This window comes from Oncorhynchus nerka, linkage group LG8 (genome assembly GCF_034236695.1).
Source record: "Oncorhynchus nerka isolate Pitt River linkage group LG8, Oner_Uvic_2.0, whole genome shotgun sequence".
Taxonomy (NCBI): domain Eukaryota; kingdom Metazoa; phylum Chordata; class Actinopteri; order Salmoniformes; family Salmonidae; genus Oncorhynchus; species Oncorhynchus nerka.
This window is the reverse complement of record NC_088403.1, coordinates 2,744,457-2,764,394: the sequence shown is the minus strand read 5'-3', so window position 1 is coordinate 2,764,394 and position 19,938 is coordinate 2,744,457. Positions and strand designations below refer to the sequence as shown.

Genomic DNA, 19,938 nt, shown 5'->3' with positions numbered 1-19,938 from the left:
AGTCTTTATACAGGTCACCTACTCTTCCAGTCTTTATTCTGTATATACAGGTCATCTACCCTGTCCAGTCTTTATTCTGTATATACAGGTCACCTACTCTGTCAGTCTTTATTCTGTATATACAGGTCACCTACTCTGTCAGTCTTTATTCTGTATATACAGGTCATCTACTCTGTCCAGTCTTTATTCTGTATATACAGGTCACCTACTCTGTCCAGTCTTTATTCTGTATATACAGGTCACCTACTCTGTCCAGTCTTTATACAGGTCATCTACTCTGTCAGTCTTTATTCTGTATATACTGGTCACCTACTCTGTCCAGTCTTTATACAGGTCATCTACTCTGTCCAGTCTTTATTCTGTATATACAGGTCACCTACTCTGTCCAGTCTTTATTCTGTATATACAGGTCACCTGGCTCTGTCCAGTCTTTATTCTGTATATACAGGTCACCTACTCTGTCCAGTCTTTATTCTGTATATGTCTTCTACTCTGTCCAGTCTTTATACAGGTCACCTACTCTGTCCAGTCTTTATTCTGTATATACAGGTCATCTACTCTGTCCAGTCTTTATTCACCTAATCTGACCAGTCTTTATTCTGTATATACAGGTCACCTACTCTGTTCAGTCTTTATTCTGTATATACAGGTCACCTACTCTGTCCAGTCTTTATTCTGTATATACAGGTCACCTACTCTGTCCAGTCTTTATTCTGTATATACAGGTCACCTACTCTGTCCAGTCTTTATTCTGTATATACAGGTCACCTACTCTGTCCAGTCTTTATTCTGTATATACAGGTCACCTACTCTGTCCAGTCTTTATACAGGTCATCTACTCTGTCCAGTCTTTATTCTGTATATACAGGTCACCTACTCTGTCCAGTCTTTATTCTGTATATACAGGTCACCTACTCTGTCCAGTCTTTATTCTGTATATACAGGTCACCTACTCTGTCCAGTCTTTATACAGGTCATCTACTCTGTCCAGTCTTTATTCTGTATATACAGGTCACCTACTCTGTCCAGTCTTTATTCTGTATATACAGGTCACCTACTCTGTCCAGTCTTTATTCTGTATATACAGGTCACCTACTCTGTCCAGTCTTTATTCTGTATATACAGGTCACCTACCCTGTCCAGTCTTTATTCTGTATATACAGGTCACCTACTCTGTCCAGTCTTTATTCTGTATATACAGGTCACCTACCCTGTCCAGTCTTTATTCTGTATATACAGGTCACCTACTCTGTCCAGTCTTTATTCTGTATATACAGGTCATCTACTCTGTCCAGTCTTTATTCTGTATATACAGGTCACCTACTCTGTCCAGTCTTTATTCTGTATATACAGGTCACCTACTCTGTCCAGTCTTTATTCTGTATATACAGGTCACCTACTCTGTTCAGTCTTTATTCTGTATATACAGGTCACCTACTCTGTCCAGTCTTTATACAGGTCATCTACTCTGTCCAGTCTTTATTCTGTATATACAGGTCACCTACTCTGTCCAGTCTTTATTCTGTATATACAGGTCACCTACCCTGTCCAGTCTTTATTCTGTATATACAGGTCACCTACTCTGTCAGTCTTTATTCTGTATATACAGGTCACCTACTCTGTCCAGTCTTTATTCTGTATATACAGGTCACCTACTCTGTCCAGTCTTTATTCTGTATATACAGGTCACCTACTCTGTCAGTCTTTATTCTGTATATACAGGTCACCTACTCTGTCCAGTCTTTATTCTGTATATACAGGTCACCTACTCTGTCCAGTCTTTATTCTGTATATACAGGTCACCTACTCTGTCCAGTCTTTATTCTGTATATACAGGTCACCTACTCTGTCCAGTCTTTATACAGGTCACCTACTCTGTCCAGTCTTTATTCTGTATATACAGGTCACCTACTCTGTCCAGTCTTTATTCTGTATATACAGGTCACCTACTCTGTCCAGTCTTTATTCTGTATATACAGGTCACCTACTCTGTCAGTCTTTATTCTGTATATACAGGTCACCTACTCTGTCAGTCTTTATTCTGTATATACAGGTCACCTACTCTGTCCAGTCTTTATTCTGTATATACAGGTCACCTACTCTGTCCAGTCTTTATTCTGTATATACAGGTCATCTACTCTGTCCAGTCTTTATTCTGTATATACAGGTCACCTACTCTGTCCAGTCTTTATTCTGTATATACAGGTCATCTACTCTGTCCAGTCTTTATTCTGTATATACAGGTCACCTACTCTGTCCAGTCTTTATTCTGTATATACAGGTCACCTACTCTGTCCAGTCTTTATACAGCTCATCTACTCTGTCCAGTCTTTATTCTGTATATACAGGTCATCTACTCTGTCCAGTCTTTATACAGGTCATCTACTCTGTCCAGTCTTTATTCTGTATATACAGGTCACCTACTCTGTCCAGTCTTTATTCTGTATATACAGGTCATCTACTCTGTCCAGTCTTTATTCTGTATATACAGGTCACCTACTCTGTCCAGTCTTTATACAGGTCACCTACTCTGTCCAGTCTTTATTCTGTATATACAGGTCACCTACTCTGTCCAGTCTTTATTCTGTATATACAGGTCACCTACTCTGTCCAGTCTTTATTCTGTATATACAGGTCACCTACTCTGTCCAGTCTTTATTCTGTATATACAGGTCACCTACTCTGTCCAGTCTTTATACAGGTCACCTACTCTGTCCAGTCTTTATACAGGTCACCTACTCTGTCCAGTCTCATGGATGTCTACTTGGCTTACTAGATAATCACTAACATTCGACGTTCAGTGACACATTTGATTCCAATCTCCCTCAGAAGTGCATCTAGGTGCTAACAGTGTTGAGACTAAAGAATGGTGTGAAGGCCTTGACCCTTTGTGTGTGTGTGTGTGGGGGGGGTTAGAGAGACACTGGTACAAACATTAACTCTTGATGAGGATTAAATCACATGTTATTTGTCACATTCTTGGTAAACAACAGGTGTAGACTAACAGGTGAGATGCTGACGTATGGGTCCTGGACATGATAATAGGTAAGAGGTCAGGGGTCAGACCAACCTTTAATGTGTCTCTGGTACCGCTGTAGTTCTGGAGCTAACAGCCCCCCCAGTGGACCCAAACATCCCAACGCTGCTGTCACCACTGCAGCTTCATCTTCATCCTCGTCTTCATCACCCTCCCAGCCACCTAGACCACCACTGGAATACATCATCATCATCACTTTACCAGCCATTGACCAACCTGCAGTTGGGGTTGGAGGTGGGGAAGGGGTGATGCTGTAGGGACATTGACCAACCTGCCGTTGGGGTTGGAGGTGGGGAAGGGGGTGATGCTGTAGGGACATTGACCAACCTGCCGTTGGGGTTAGAGGTGGGGAAGGGGTGATGCTGTAGGGACATTGACCAACCTGCCGTTGGGGTTAGAGGTGGGGAAGGGGGTGATGCTGTAGGGACATTGACCAACCTGCCGTTGGGGTTGGAGGTGGGGAAGGGGGTGATGCTGTAGGGACATTGACCAACCTGCCGTTGGGGTTGGAGGTGGGGAAGGGGTGATGCTGTAGGGACATTGACCAACCTGCCGTTGGGGTTAGAGGTGGGGAAGGGGGTGATGCTGTAGGGACATTGACCAACCTGCCGTTGGGGTTAGAGGTGGGAAGGGGGTGATGCTGTAGGGACATTGACCAACCTGCAGTTGGGGTTAGAGGTGGGGAAGGGGTGATGCTGTAGGGACATTGACCAACCTGCCATTGGGGTTGGAGGTGGGGAAGGGGGTGATGCTGTAGGGACATTGACCAACCTGCCGTTGGGGTTGGAGGTGGGGAAGGGGTGATGCTGTAGGGACATTGACCAACCTGCCGTTGGGGTTGGAGGTGGGGAAGGGTGATGCTGTAGGGACATTGACCAACCTGCCGTTGGGGAAGGGGTGATGCTGTAGGGACATTGACCAACCTGCCGTTGGGGAAGGGGTGATGCTGTGGGACATTGACCAACCTGCCATTGGGGTTGGAGGTGGGGAAGGGGGTGATGCTGTAGGGACATTGACCAACCTGCCGTTGGGGTTGGAGGTGGGGAAGGGGTGATGCTGTAGGGACATTGACCAACCTGCCGTTGGGGTTAGAGGTGGGGAAGGGGTGATGCTGTAGGGACATTGACCAACCTGCCGTTGGGGTTAGAGGTGGGAAGGGGTGATGCTGTAGGGACATTGACCAACCTGCCGTTGGAGGTGGGGAAGGGGGTGATGCTGTAGGGACATTGACCAACCTGCCGTTGGGGTTGGAGGTGGGGAAGGGGGTGATGCTGTAGGGACATTGACCAACCTGCCGTTGGGGTTAGAGGTGGGGGGAAGGGGTGATGCTGTAGGGACATTGACCAACCTGCCATTGGGGTTGGAGGTGGGGAAGGGGGTGATGCTGTAGGGACATTGACCAACCTGCCGTTGGGGTTGGAGGTGGGGAAGGGGGTGATGCTGTAGGGACATTGACCAACCTGCCGTTGGGGTTGGAGGTGGGGAAGGGGGTGATGCTGTAGGGACATTGACCAACCTGCCGTTGGGGAAGGGGTGATGCTGTAGGGACATTGACCAACCTGCCGTTGGGGAAGGGGTGATGCTGTAGGGACATTGACCAACCTGCCATTGGGGTTGGAGGTGGGGAAGGGTGATGCTGTAGGGACATTGACCAACCTGCCGTTGGGGTTGGAGGTGGGGAAGGGGGTGATGCTGTAGGGACATTGACCAACCTGCCGTTGGGGTTAGAGGTGGGGAAGGGGGTGATGCTGTAGGGACATTGACCAACCTGCCGTTGGGAAGGGGTGATGCTGTAGGGACATTGACCAACCTGCCGTTGGGGAAGGGGGTGATGCTGTAGGGACATTGACCAACCTGCCATTGGGGTTGGAGGTGGGGAAGGGGTGATGCTGTAGGGACATTGACCAACCTGCCGTTGGGGTTGGAGGTGGGGAAGGGGTGATGCTGTAGGGACATTGACCAACCTGCCGTTGGGGTTAGAGGTGGGGAAGGGGGTGATGCTGTAGGGACATTGACCAACCTGCCGTTGGGGTTAGAGGTGGGGAAGGGGTGATGCTGTAGGGACATTGACCAACCTGCCGTTGGGGTTAGAGGTGGGAAGGGGTGATGCTGTAGGGACATTGACCAACCTGCCGTTGGGGTTGGAGGTGGGGAAGGGGAAGGGGGTGATGCTGTAGGGACATTGACCAACCTGCCGTTGGGGTTAGAGGTGGGGAAGGGGTGATGCTGTAGGGACATTGACCAACCTGCCGTTGGGGTTAGAGGTGGGAAGGGGTGATGCTGTAGGGACATTGACTAACCTGCCGTTGGGGTTAGAGGTGGGAAGGGGTGATGTTGTAGGTGTATTTCTCTCGGAGTTCAGCCAGCTGAGGGAATGGAAACACAGCCATAGAGTACACCGTCTGGAGAGAAAAGAGGGATCAGGGTGGCAGCTTAAACAGCTGGGAAACACAGTCATAGAGAACACCGCCTGGAGAGAAAAGAGGGATCAGGTTGGCAGCTTAAACAGCTGGGAAACACAGAGGAGAAAGGGCTTTTCCCTCCGATATTACATCCATGCATTCTGATTGGTCCCGTGTGGCTCAGTTGGCAGTTGCATCGGCAGGGTTGTGGGTTCGATTCCCACGAGGGACCAGTGCCAACAAATATGAAAATGTCTCCCTGGATAAGAGTCTGCTATAAAGACTCACTACTAAGTCTCTCCGGATAAGAGAGTCTGCTAAATGACTCACTACTGTAGTGGCTCTGGATAAGAGAGTCTGCTAAATGATTCACTACTGTAGTGGCTCTGGATCAGAGAGTCTGCTAAATGACTCACTACTAAGTCTTTCTGGATAAGAGTCTGCTAAATGACTCACTACTAAGTCTTTCTGGATAAGAGTCTGCTAAATGATTCACTACTGTAGTGGCTATGAATCAAAGAGTCTGCTAAATGACTCACTACTAAGTCTTTCTGGATAAGAGTCTGCTAAATGACTCACTACTATGTCTTTCTGGATAAGAGTCTGCTAAATGACTCACTACTGTAGTGGCTATGAATCAAAGAGTCTGCTAAATGACTCACTACTATAGTGGCTCTGGATCAGAGAGTCTGTTAAATGATTCACTATTAAGTCTCCTGGATAAGAGTCTGCTAAATGACTCACTACTGTAGTGGCTCTGGATAAGAGCGTCTGCTAAATGACTCACTACTGTAGTGGCTCTGGATAAGAGCGTCTGCTAAATGATTCACTACTGTAGTGGCTCTGGATAAGAGCGTCTGCTAAATGACTCACTACTATAGTGGCTCTGGATCAGAGAGTCTGCTAAATGACTCACTACTGTAGTGGCTCTGGATCAGAGAGTCTGCTAAATGACTCACTACTGTAAATGGCTCTGGATCAGAGAGTCTGCTAAATGACTCACTACTGTAGTGGCTCTGGATCAGAGAGTCTGCTAAATGATTCACTACTGTAGTGGCTCTGGATCAGAGAGTCTGCTAAATGACTCACTACTGTAGTGGCTCTGGATCAGAGAGTCTGCTAAATGATTCACTACTGTAGTGGCTCTGGATCAGAGAGTCTGCTAAATGACTCACTACTGTAGTGGCTCTGGATAAGAGAGTCTGCTAAATGATTCACTACTGTAGTGGCTCTGGATAAGAGCGTCTGCTAAATGACTCATGTAACATTTGTGTATGTAAATAAAGGCTTTGTGTTAGAGTGGATACACAGTGCGTTCAGAATAGATAGATGACTACTGAATTTACAATGGATGACATAAAGGTTTTGTTACTGGCCTACACACACAAAAACTCAAGACAAATTATATATTTTGAAATGTTTACAAATGACGTTAAAATATATATAAAAAGCTGAAATGTCTTCAGTCAATAAGTATTCACCCCTGTGTTATGCCTACATAAGCTCAGGAGTCAAAATGTGCTCAACAAGTTGCCTGGACTCTGTGTGCAATAATAGTGTTCAACATGATTTCTGAACAACTACCTCATGTCTGTTCTCCACACATACAATTATCTGTCAGGTCCCTCAGTCAGGTCCCTCAGTCAGGTCCCTCAGTCAGGTCCCTCAGTCAGGTCCCTCAGTCAGGTCCCTCAGTCAGGTCCCTCAGTCAAAACACATAATTTCAAAACACAAAGACCAGGGAGGTTTTCCAAAGGGCACCTATTGTAAGATGGGTAAAAAATAAAATAAAAAGCAGACGTTGAATATCTGTTAGAGTTACTACACTATGGATGGTATATCAATACACCCAGTTACTACAACAATACAGGCTTCCTTAACTCAGTTGCCAGAGAGGAAGGAAACCGCTCAGGGATTTCACCACGAGGCCAATGGTGACTTTAAAACAGTTACAGAGTTTAATGTCTGTGATAGTAAACTGAGGATGGATTAACATTGTAGTTACTCCACAATAGTCATCTAAAAGACAAAAGTGGAAAGAACATGTATCCTGTTTCCAACAAGCCACTGAAGTAAAACGACCTAAAACACAAGGCCAGATATACACTGGAGTTGCTGACCAAGAAGACATTGTGAATGTTCTGAGCAACCTAGTTACAGTTTTGACTTAAAATAAAATAATGTAAAAAAATATATATTTATTAAAAAATATATATATTTTATTGTCTTGAAAATCTATGGCAAGACTTGAAAATGGCTGTCTAGCAATGATCAACAACCAACTTGACAGAGCTTGAAGAATAATGTGCAAATATTGTACAATCCAGGTGTGCAAAGCTCTTAGAGACATACACAGTAAGACTCACAGCTGTACACGCTGCCAAAGGTGCTTCTACCAGCAGGTAGCCTAGTGGTTAGAGCAGGTAGCCTAGTGGTTAGAGCAGGTAGCCTAGTGGTTAGAGCAGGTAGCCTAGTGGTTAGAGTGTTGGACTAGTAACCAGCAGGTAGCTGAGTGGTTAGAGCGTTGGACTAGTAACCAGCAGGTAGCCTAGTGGTTAGAGCGTTGGACTAGTAACCAGCAGGTAGCTGAGTGGTTAGAGCGTTGGACTAGTAACCAGCAGGTAGCCTAGTGGTTAGAGTGTTGGACTAGTAACCAGCAGGTAGCTGAGTGGTTAGAGCGTTGGACTAGTAACCAGCAGGTAGCTGAGTGGTTAGAGCGTTGGACTAGTAACCAGCAGGTAGCCTAGTGGTTAGAGTGTTGGACCAGTAACCAGCAGGTAGCCTAGTGGTTAGAGCGTTGGACTAGTAACCAGCAGGTAGCCTAGTGGTTAGAGTGTTGGACCAGTAACCAGCAGGTAAGGTAGCCTAGTGATTAGAGCGTTGGACTAGTAACTGAAAGGTTGAAAGATCAAATCCCGAGCTGACAAGGTACAACTCTGTCATTCTGCCCCTGAACAAGGCAGTTAGCCAACTGTTCCAAAGCAATCATTGAAAATAAGAATGTTCTTCACTGACTTGCCTAGCTAAGGTAAAAATAAAAAATAAGTTTAAATAAAGGTTGAATTATAGATCCCCATTAGTTCCTGCCAAGGCAGCAGCTACTCTTCCTGGGGTTTGTTATGGATCCCCATTAGTTCCTGCCAAAGCAGCAGCTACTCTTCCTGGGGTTTATTATGGATCCCCATTAGTTCCTGCCAAAGCAGCAGCTACTCTTCCTGGGGTTTATTATGGATCCCCATTAGTTCCTGCCAAGGCAGCAGCTACTCTTCCTGGGGTTTATTATGGATCCCCATTAGTTCCTGCCAAAGCAGCAGCTACTCTTCCTGGGGTTTATTATGGATCCCCATTAGTTCCTGCCAAAGCAGCAGCTACTCTTCCTGGGGTTTATTATGGATCCCCATTAGTTCCTGCCAAAGCAGCAGCTACTCTTCCTGGGGTTTATTATGGATCCCCATTAGTTCCTGCCAAAGCAGCAGCTACTCTTCCTGGGGTTTATTATGGATCCCCATTAGTTCCTGCCAAAGCAGCAGCTACTCTTCCTGGGGTTTTATTATGGATCCCCATTAGTTCCTGCCAAAGCAGCAGCTACTCTTCCTGGGGTTTATTATGGATCCCCATTAGTTCCTGCCAAAGCAGCAGCTACTCTTCCTGAGGTTTATTATGGATCCCCATTAGGTCCTGCCAAGGCAGCAGCTACTCTTCCTGGGGTTTATTATGGATCCCCATTAGTTCCTGCCAAGGCAGCAGCTACTCTTCCTGGGGTTTATTATGGATCCCCATTAGTTCCTGCCAAAGCAGCAGCTACTCTTCCTGGGGTTTATTATGGATCCCCATTAGTTCCTGCCAAGGCAGCAGCTACTCTTCCTGGGGTTTATTATGGATCCCCATTAGTTCCTGCCAAAGCAGCAGCTACTCTCTGGGGTCCAGCAAAGTTAATGCAGTTTATACCATTTTTAAAACATTACAATACATTCATAGATTTCACAACACACTGTGTGCCCTCAGGCCCCTACTCCACCACTACCACATATCTACAACACACTGTGTGCCCTCAGGCCCCTACTCCACCACTACCACATATCTACAACACACTGTGTGCCCTCAGGCCCCTACTCCACCACTACCACATATCTACAATACACTGTGTGCCCTCAGGCCTCTACTCCACCACTACCACATATCTACAACACACTGTGTGCCCTCAGGCCCCTACTCCACCACTACCACATATCTACAACACACTGTGTGCCCTCAGGCCCCTACTCCACCACTACCACATATCTACAACACACTGTGTGCCCTCAGGCCCCTCCTCCACCACTACCACATATCTACAACACACTGTGTGCCCTCAGGCCCCTCCTCCACCACTACCACATATCTACAACACACTGTTTGCCCTCAGGCCCCTAGTCCACCACTACCACATATCTACAACACACTGTTTGCCCTCAGGCCCCTCCTCCACCACTACCACATATCTACAACACACTGTGTGCCCTCAGGCCCCTCCTCCACCACTACCACATATCTACAACACACTGTTTGCCCTCAGGCCCCTACTCCACCACTACCACATATCTACAACACACTGTGTGCCCTCAGGCCCCTACTCCACCACTACCACATATCTACAACACACTGTGTGCCCTCAGGCCCCTAGTCCACCACTACCACATATCTACAACACACTGTGTGCCCTCAGGCCCCTACTCCACCACTAACACATATCTACAACACACTGTGTGCCCTCAGGCCCCTACTCCACCACTAACACATATCTACAACACACTGTTTGCCCTCAGGCCCCTACTCCACCACTACCACATATCTACAACACACTGTGTGCCCTCAGGCCCCTCCTCCACCACTACCACATATCTACAACACACTGTGTGCCCTCAGGCCCCTACTCCACCACTACCACATATCTACAAGACACTGTGTGCCTTCAGGCCCCTACTCCACCACTACCACATATCTACAACACACTGTTTGCCCTCAGGCCCCTAGTCCACCACTACCACATATCTACAACACACTGTGTGCCCTCAGGCCCCTAGTCCACCACTACCACATATCTACAACACACTGTGTGCCCTCAGGCCCCTACTCCACCACTACCACATATCTACAAGACACTGTGTGCCCTCAGGCCCCTACTCCACCACTACCACATATCTACAAGACACTGGGTGCCCTCAGGCCCCTACTCCACCACTACCACATATCTACAACACACTGTGTGCCCTCAGGCCCTACTCCACCACTACCACATATCTACAACACACTGTGTGCCCTCAGGCCCCTACTCCACCACTACCACATATCTACAACACACTGTGTGCCCTCAGGCCCCTACTCCACCACTACCACATATCTACAACACACTGTGTGCCCTCAGGCCCCTACTCCACCACTACCACATATCTACAACACACTGTGTGCCCTCAGGCCCCTACTCCACCACTACCACATACCTACAGTACACTGTGTGCCCTCAGGCCCCTACTCCACCACTACCACATATCTACAATACACTGGGTGCCCTCAGGCCCCTACTCCACCACTACCACATATCTACAAGACACTGGGTGCCCTCAGGCCCCTACTCCACCACTACCACATATCTACAACACACTGTGTGCCCTCAGGCCCCTACTCCACCACTACCACATATCTACAACACACTGTGTGCCCTCAGGCCCCTACTCCACCACTACCACATATCTACAACACACTGTGTGCCCTCAGGCCCCTACTCCACCACTACCACATATCTACAACACACTGTGTGCCCTCAGGCCCCTACTCCACCACTACCACATATCTACAACACACTGTGTGCCCTCAGGCCCCTACTCCACCACTACCACATATCTACAACACACTGTGTGCCCTCAGGCCCCTACTCCACCACTACCACATATCTACAAGACACTGTTTGCCCTCAGGCCCCTACTCCACCACTACCACATATCTACAACACACTGTTTGCCCTCAGGCCCCTACTCCACCACTACCACATATCTACAAGACACTGTGTGCCCTCAGGCCCCTAGTCCACCACTACCACATATCTACAACACACTGTGTGCCCTCAGGCCCCTACTCCACCACTACCACATATCTACAACACACTGTGTGCCCTCAGGCCCCTACTCCACCACTACCACATATCTACAACACACTGTTTGCCCTCAGGCCCCTACTCCACCACTACCACATATCTACAACACACTGTGTGCCCTCAGGCCCCTACTCCACCACTACCACATATCTACAAGACACTGTGTGCCCTCAGGCCCCTACTCCACCACTACCACATATCTACAACACACTGTGTGCCCTCAGGCCCCTACTCCACCACTACCACATATCTACAAGACACTGTGTGCCCTCAGGCCCCTACTCCACCACTACCACATATCTACAACACACTGTGTGCCCTCAGGCCCCTACTCCACCACTACCACATATCTACAAGACACTGTGTGCCCTCAGGCCCCTACTCCACCACTACCACATATCTACAAGACACTGTGTGTCCTCAGGCCCCTACTCCACCACTACCACATATCTACAACACACTGTGTGCCCTCAGGCCCCTACTCCACCACTACCACATATCTACAAGACACTGTTTGCCCTCAGGCCCCTACTCCACCACTACCACATATCTACAAGACACTGTGTGCCCTCAGGCCCCTACTCCACCACTACCACATATCTACAAGACACTGTGTGCCCTCAGGCCCCTACTCCACCACTACAGTACTAAATCCATGTGTGTGTGTGTGTGTGTGTGTGTGTGTATAGTGCGTATGCTAGCATGTGTGTGTGTGTTATCATGTGTCTGTGCCAATGTTTGTTTTGCTTCAAACTCCCCGCTGTTCCCTGGTGTTTTTTATCTGGTTTTTAAATCTGATTCTACTGCTGCATCAGTTACCTGATGTGGAATAGAGTTCCATGTAGTCATGGCTCTATGTAGTACTGTGGAATAGAGTTCCATGTAGTCATGGCTCTATGTAGTACTGTGGAATAGAGTTCCATGTAGTCATGGCTCTATGTAGTACTGTGGAATAGAGTTCCATGTAGTCATGGCTCTATGTAGTACTGTGGAATAGAGTTCCATGTAGACATGGTTCCATGTAGTACTGTGGAATAGAGATCCATGTAGTCATGGCTCTATGTAGTACTGTGGAATAGAGTTCCATGTAGTCATGGCTCTATGTAGTACTGTGGAATAGAGTTCCATGTAGTCATGGCTCTATGTAGTTCTGTGGAATAGAGTTCCATGTAGTCATGGCTCTATGTAGTACTGTGGAATAGAGTTCCATGTAGTCATGGCTCTATGTAGTACTGTGGAATAGAGTTCCATGTAGTCCTGGCTCTATGTAGTACTGTGGAATAGAGTTACATGTAGTCATGGCTCTATGTAGTACTGTGGAATAGAGTTACATGTAGTCATGGCTCTATGTAGTACTGTGGAATAGAGTTCCATGTAGACATGGTTCCATGTAGTACTGTGGAATAGAGATCCATGTAGTCATGGCTCTATGTAGTACTGTGGAATAGAGTTCCATGTAGTCATGGCTCTATGTAGTACTGTGGAATAGAGTTCCATGTAGACATGGTTCCATGTAGTACTGTGGAATAGAGTTCCATGTAGTCATGACTCTATGTAGTACTGTGGAATAGAGTTCCATGTAGTCATGGCTCTATGTAGTACTGTGGAATAGAGTTCCATGTAGTCATGGCTCTATGTAGTACTGTGGAATAGAGTTCCATGTAGTCATGGCTCTATGTAGTACTGTGGAATAGAGTTCCATGTAGTCATGGCTCTATGTAGTACTGTGGAATAGAGTTCCATGTAGTCATGGCTCTATGTAGTACTGTGGAATAGAGTTCCATGTAGTCATGGCTCTATGTAGTACTGTGGAATAGAGTTCCATGTAGTCATGGCTCTATGTAGTACTGTGGAATAGAGTTCCATGTAGTCATGGCTCTATGTGGTACTGTGGAATAGAGTTCCATGTAGTCATGGCTCTATGTAGTACTGTGGAATAGAGTTACATGTAGTCATGGCTCTATGTAGTACTGTGGAATAGAGTTCCATGTAGTCATGGCTCTACGTAGTACTGTGGAATAGAGTTCCATGTGGTCATGGCTCTACGTAGGACTGTGGAATAGAGTTCCATGTAGTCATGGCTCTATGTAGTACTGTGGAATAGAGTTCCATGTAGTCATGGCTCTATGTAGTACTGTGGAATAGAGTTCCATGTAGACATGGTTCCATGTAGTACTGTGGAATAGAGTTCCATGTAGTCATGACTCTATGTAGTACTGTGGAATAGAGTTCCATGTAGTCATGACTCTATGTAGTACTGTGGAATAGAGATCCATGTAGTCATGGCTCTATGTAGTACTGTGGAATAGAGTTCCATGTAGTCATGGCTCTATGTAGTACTGTGGAATAGAGTTCCATGTAGTCATGGCTCCATGTAGTACTGTGGAATAGAGTTCCATGTAGTCATGGCTCTATGTAGTACTGTGGAATAGAGTTCCATGTAGTCATGGCTCTATGTAGTACTGTGGAATAGAGTTCCATGTAGTCATGGCTCTATGTAGTACTGTGGAATAGAGTTACATGTAGTCATGGCTCTATGTAGTACTGTGGAATAGAGTTCCATGTAGTCATGGCTCTATGTAGTACTGTGGAATAGAGTTCCATGTAGACATGGTTCCATGTAGTACTGTGGAATAGAGTTCCATGTAGTCATGACTCTATGTAGTACTGTGGAATAGAGTTCCATGTAGTCATGACTCTATGTAGTACTGTGGAATAGAGATCCATGTAGTCATGGCTCTATGTAGTACTGTGGAATAGAGTTCCATGTAGTCATGGCTCTATGTAGTACTGTGGAATAGAGTTCCATGTAGTCATGGCTCCATGTAGTACTGTGGAATAAAGTTCCATGTAGTCATGGCTCTATGTAGTACTGTGGAATAGAGTTCCATGTAGTCATGGCTCTATGTAGTACTGTGGAATAGAGTTACATGTAGTCACGGCTCTATGTAGTACTGTGGAATAGAGTTCCATGTAGTCACGGCTCTATGTAGTACTGTGGAATAGAGTTCCATGTAGTCACGGCTCTATGTAGTACTGTGGAATAGAGTTCCATGTAGTCACGGCTCTATGTAGTACTGTGGAATAGAGTTCCATGTAGTCACGGCTCTATGTAGTACTGTGGAATAGAGTTCCATGTAGTCATGGCTCTATGTAGTACTGTGGAATAGAGTTCCATGTAGTCATGGCTCTATGTAGTACTGTGGAATAGAGTTCCATGTAGTCATGGCTCTATGTAGTACTGTGGAATAGAGTTCCATGTAGTCATGGCTCTATGTAGTACTGTGGAATAGAGTTCCATGTAGTCATGGCTCTATGTAGTACTGTGGAATAGAGTTCCATGTAGTCATGGCTCTATGTAGTACTGTGGAATAGAGTTCCATGTAGTCATGGCTCTATGTAGTACTGTGGAATAGAGTTCCATGTAGTCATGGCTCTATGTAGTACTGTGGAATAGAGTTCCATGTAGTCATGGCTCTATGTAGTACTGTGGAATAGAGTTCCATGTAGTCATGGCTCTATGTAGTACTGTGGAATAGAGTTCCATGTAGTCATGGCTCTATGTAGTACTGTGGAATAGAGTTCCATGTAGTCATGGCTCTATGTAGTACTGTGGAATAGAGTTCCATGTAGTCATGGCTCTATGTGGTACTGTGGAATAGAGTTCCATGTAGTCATGGCTCTATGTAGTACTGTGGAATAGAGTTACATGTAGTCATGGCTCTATGTAGTACTGTGGAATAGAGTTCCATGTAGTCATGGCTCTACGTAGTACTGTGGAATAGAGTTCCATGTGGTCATGGCTCTACGTAGGACTGTGGAATAGAGTTCCGTGTAGTCATGGCTCTATGTAGTACTGTGGAATAGAGTTCCATGTAGTCATGGCTCTATGTAGTACTGTGGAATAGAGTTCCATGTAGACATGGTTCCATGTAGTACTGTGGAATAGAGTTCCATGTAGTCATGACTCTATGTAGTACTGTGGAATAGAGTTCCATGTAGTCATGGCTCTATGTAGTACTGTGGAATAGAGTTCCATGTAGTCATGGCTCTATGTAGTACTGTGGAATAGAGTTCCATGTAGTCATGGCTCTATGTAGTACTGTGGAATAGAGTTCCATGTAGTCATGGCTCTATGTAGTACTGTGGAATAGAGTTCCATGTAGTCATGGCTCTATGTAGTACTGTGGAATAGAGTTCCATGTAGTCATGGCTCTATGTAGTACTGTGGAATAGAGTTCCATGTAGTCATGGCTCTATGTGGTACTGTGGAATAGAGTTCCATGTAGTCATGGCTCTATGTAGTACTGTGGAATAGAGTTCCATGTAGTCATGGCTCTATGTAGTACTGTGGAATAGAGTTCCATGTAGTCATGGCTCTATGTAGTACTGTGGAATAGAGTTCCATGTGGTCATGGCTCTACGTAGGACTGTGGAATAGAGTTCCATGTAGTCATGGCTCTATGTAGTACTGTGGAATAGAGTTCCATGTAGTCATGGCTCTATGTAGTACTGTGGAATAGAGTTCCATGTAGACATGGTTCCATGTAGTACTGTGGAATAGAGTTCCATGTAGTCATGACTCTATGTAGTACTGTGGAATAGAGTTCCATGTAGTCATGGCTCTATGTAGTACTGTGGAATAGAGTTCCATGTAGTCATGGCTCTATGTAGTACTGTGGAATAGAGTTCCATGTAGACATGGTTCCATGTAGTACTGTGGAATAGAGTTCCATGTAGTCATGACTCTATGTAGTACTGTGGAATAGAGTTCCATGTAGTCATGGCTCTATGTAGTACTGTGGAATAGAGTTCCATGTAGTCATGGCTCTATGTAGTACTGTGGAATAGAGTTCCATGTAGTCATGGCTCTATGTAGTACTGTGGAATAGAGTTCCATGTAGTCATGGCTCTATGTAGTACTGTGGAATAGAGTTCCATGTAGTCATGGCTCTATGTAGTACTGTGGAATAGAGTTCCATGTAGTCATGGCTCTATGTAGTACTGTGGAATAGAGTTCCATGTAGTCATGGCTCTATGTAGTACTGTGGAATAGAGTTCCATGTAGTCATGGCTCTATGTGGTACTGTGGAATAGAGTTCCATGTAGTCATGGCTCTATGTAGTACTGTGGAATAGAGTTACATGTAGTCATGGCTCTATGTAGTACTGTGGAATAGAGTTCCATGTAGTCATGGCTCTATGTAGTACTGTGGAATAGAGTTCCATGTGGTCATGGCTCTACGTAGGACTGTGGAATAGAGTTCCATGTAGTCATGGCTCTATGTAGTACTGTGGAATAGAGTTCCATGTAGTCATGGCTCTATGTAGTACTGTGGAATAGAGTTCCATGTAGACATGGTTCCATGTAGTACTGTGGAATAGAGTTCCATGTAGTCATGACTCTATGTAGTACTGTGGAATAGAGTTCCATGTAGTCATGACTCTATGTAGTACTGTGGAATAGAGATCCATGTAGTCATGGCTCTATGTAGTACTATGGAATAGAGTTCCATGTAGTCATGGCTCTATGTAGTACTGTGGAATAGAGTTCCATGTAGTCATGGCTCTATGTAGTACTGTGGAATATAGTTCCATGTAGTCATGGCTCTATGTAGTACTGTGGAATAGAGTTACATGTAGTCATGGCTCTATGTAGTACTGTGGAATAGAGTTCCATGTAGTCATGGCTCTATGTAGTACTGTGGAATAGAGTTCCATGTAGTCATGGCTCTGTGTAGTACTGTGGAATAGAGTTCCATGTAGTCATGGCTCTATGTAGTACTGTGGAATAGAGTTCCATGTAGTCATGACTCTATGTAGTACTGTGGAATAGAGTTCCATGTAGACATGGTTCCATGTAGTACTGTGGAATAGAGATCCATGTAGTCATGGCTCTATGTAGTACTATGGAATAGAGTTCCATGTAGTCATGACTATGTAGTACTGTGCGCCTACCATAGTCTGTTCTGGACTTGGGGACTGTGAAGAGACTTCTGGTGGCATGTCTTGTGGGTTATGCATGGGTGTCTGAGCTGTGTGCCAGTAGTTCAAACAGACAGCTCGGTGCATTCAACATGTCAATACCTCTCATAAATACAAGTAGTGATGAAGTCAATCTCTCCTCCACTTTGAGCCAGGAGACATTGACTTCCATATTATTAATGTTAGCGCTCTGTGTACATCCAAGGGCCAGCCGTGCTGTCCTGAGACAATTGCAATTTTTTAAGTCCTTTTTTGTGTCACCTGACCACGCGACTGAACAGTAGTCCAGGTGTGACAAAACTAGGGCCTGTAGGACCTGCCTTGTTGATAGTGTTGTTAAGAAGGTAGAAACTAGGGCCTGTAGGACCTGCCTTGTTGATAGTGTTGTTAAGAAGGTAGAAACTAGGACCTGTAGGGCCTGCCTTGTTGATAGTGTTGTTAAGAAGGTAGAAACTAGGGCCTGTAGGACCTGCCTTGTTGATAGTGTTGTTAAGAAGGTAGAAACTAGGACCTGTAGGACCTGCCTTGTTGATAGTGTTGTTAAGAAGGTAGAAACTAGGGCCTGTAGGGCCTGCCTTGTTGATAGTGTTGTTAAGAAGGTAGAAACTAGGGCCTGTAGGACCTGCCTTGTTGATAGTGCTGTTAAGAAGGTAGAAACTAGGGCCTGTAGGACCTGCCTTGTTGATAGTGCTGTTAAGAAGGTAGAAACTAGGGCCTGTAGGACCTGCCTTGATGATAGTGCTGTTAAGAAGGTAGAAACTAGGGCCTGTAGGACCTGCCTTGTTGATAGTGCTGTTAAGAAGGTAGAAACTAGGACCTGCCTTGTTGATAGTGTTGTTAAGAAGGTAGAAACTAGGGCCTGTAGGACCTGCCTTGTTGATAGTGCTGTTAAGAAGGTAGAAACTAGGACCTGCCTTGTTGACAGTGCTGTTAAGAAGGTAGAAACTAGGGCCTGTAGGACCTGCCTTGTTGATAGTGTTGTTAAGAAGGTAGAAACTAGGGCCTGTAGGACCTGCCTTGTTGATAGTGTTGTTAAGAAGGTAGAAACTAGGGTCTGTAGGACCGGTCTTGTTGATAGTGTTGTTAAGGTAGAAACTAGGGCCTGTAGGACCTGCCTTGATGATAGTGTTAAGAAGGTAGAAACTAGGGCCTGTAGGACCTGCCTTGTTGATAGTGTTGTTAAGAAGGTAGAAACTAGGGCCTGTAGGACCTGCCTTGTTGATAGTGTTGTTAAGAAGGTAGAAACTAGGGCCTGTAGGACCTGCCTTGTTGATAGTGTTGTTAAGAAGGTAGAAACTAGAGCCTGTTGGACCTGCCTTGTTGATAGTGTTGTTAAGAAGGTAGAAACTAGGGCCTGTAGGACCTGCCTTGTTAATAGTGTTGTTAAGAAGGTAGAAACTAGGGCCTGTAGGACCTGCCTTGTTGATAGTGTTGTTAAGAAGGTAGAAACTAGGGCCTGTAGGACCTGCCTTGTTGATAGTGTTGTTAAGAAGGTAGAAACTAGGGTCTGTAGGACCGGTCTTGTTGATAGTGTTGTTAAGGTAGAAACTAGGGCCTGTTGGACCGGTCTTGTTGATAGTGTTGTTAAGGTAGAAACTAGGGCCTGTTGGACCTGCCCTGTTGATAGTGCTGTTAAGAAGGTAGAAACTAGGGCCTGTAGGACCTGCCTTGATGATAGTGTTAAGAAGGTAGAAACTAGGGCCTGTAGGACCTGCCTTGTTGATAGTGTTGTTAAGAAGGTAGAAACTAGGGTCTGTAGGACCTGCCTTGTTGATTGTGTTGTTAAGAAGGTAGAAACTAGGACCTGTAGGACCTGCCTTGTTGATAGTGTTGTTAAGAAGGTAGAAACTAGGGCCTGTAGGACCTGCCTTGTTGATAGTGTTGTTAAGAAGGTAGAAACTAGGACCAGCCTTGTTGATAGTGTTGTTAAGAAGGTAGAAACTAGGGCCTGTAGGACCTGCCTTGTTGATAGTGTTGTTAAGAAGGTAGAAACTAGGGCCTGTAGGACCTGCCTTGTTGATAGTGTTGTTAAGAAGGTAGAAACTAGGGCCTGTAGGACCTGCCTTGTTGATAGTGTTGTTAAGAAGGTAGAAACTAGGGCCTGTAGGACCTGCCTTGTTGATAGTGCTGTTAAGAAGGTAGAAACTAGGGCCTGTAGGACCTGTCTTGTTGATAGTGCTGTTAAGAAGGTAGAAACTAGGGCCTGTAGGACCTGCCTTGTTGATAGTGTTGTTAAGAAGGTAGAAACTAGGACCTGTAGGACCTGCCTTGTTGATAGTGTTGTTAAGAAGGTAGAAACTAGGGCCTGTAGGACCTGCCTTGTTGATAGTGTTGTTAAGAAGGTAGAAACTAGGGCCTGTAGGACCTGCCTTGTTGATTGTGTTG

General features: G+C 45.8%; 1 pseudogene; it reads right to left on the bottom strand.

Moving 5' to 3' along the window:
* The window catches only part of LOC135573014 (TBC1 domain family member 30-like), a 77,721-nt pseudogene that overhangs the window by 39,188 nt on the left and 18,595 nt on the right, over nucleotides 1–19,938 (bottom strand).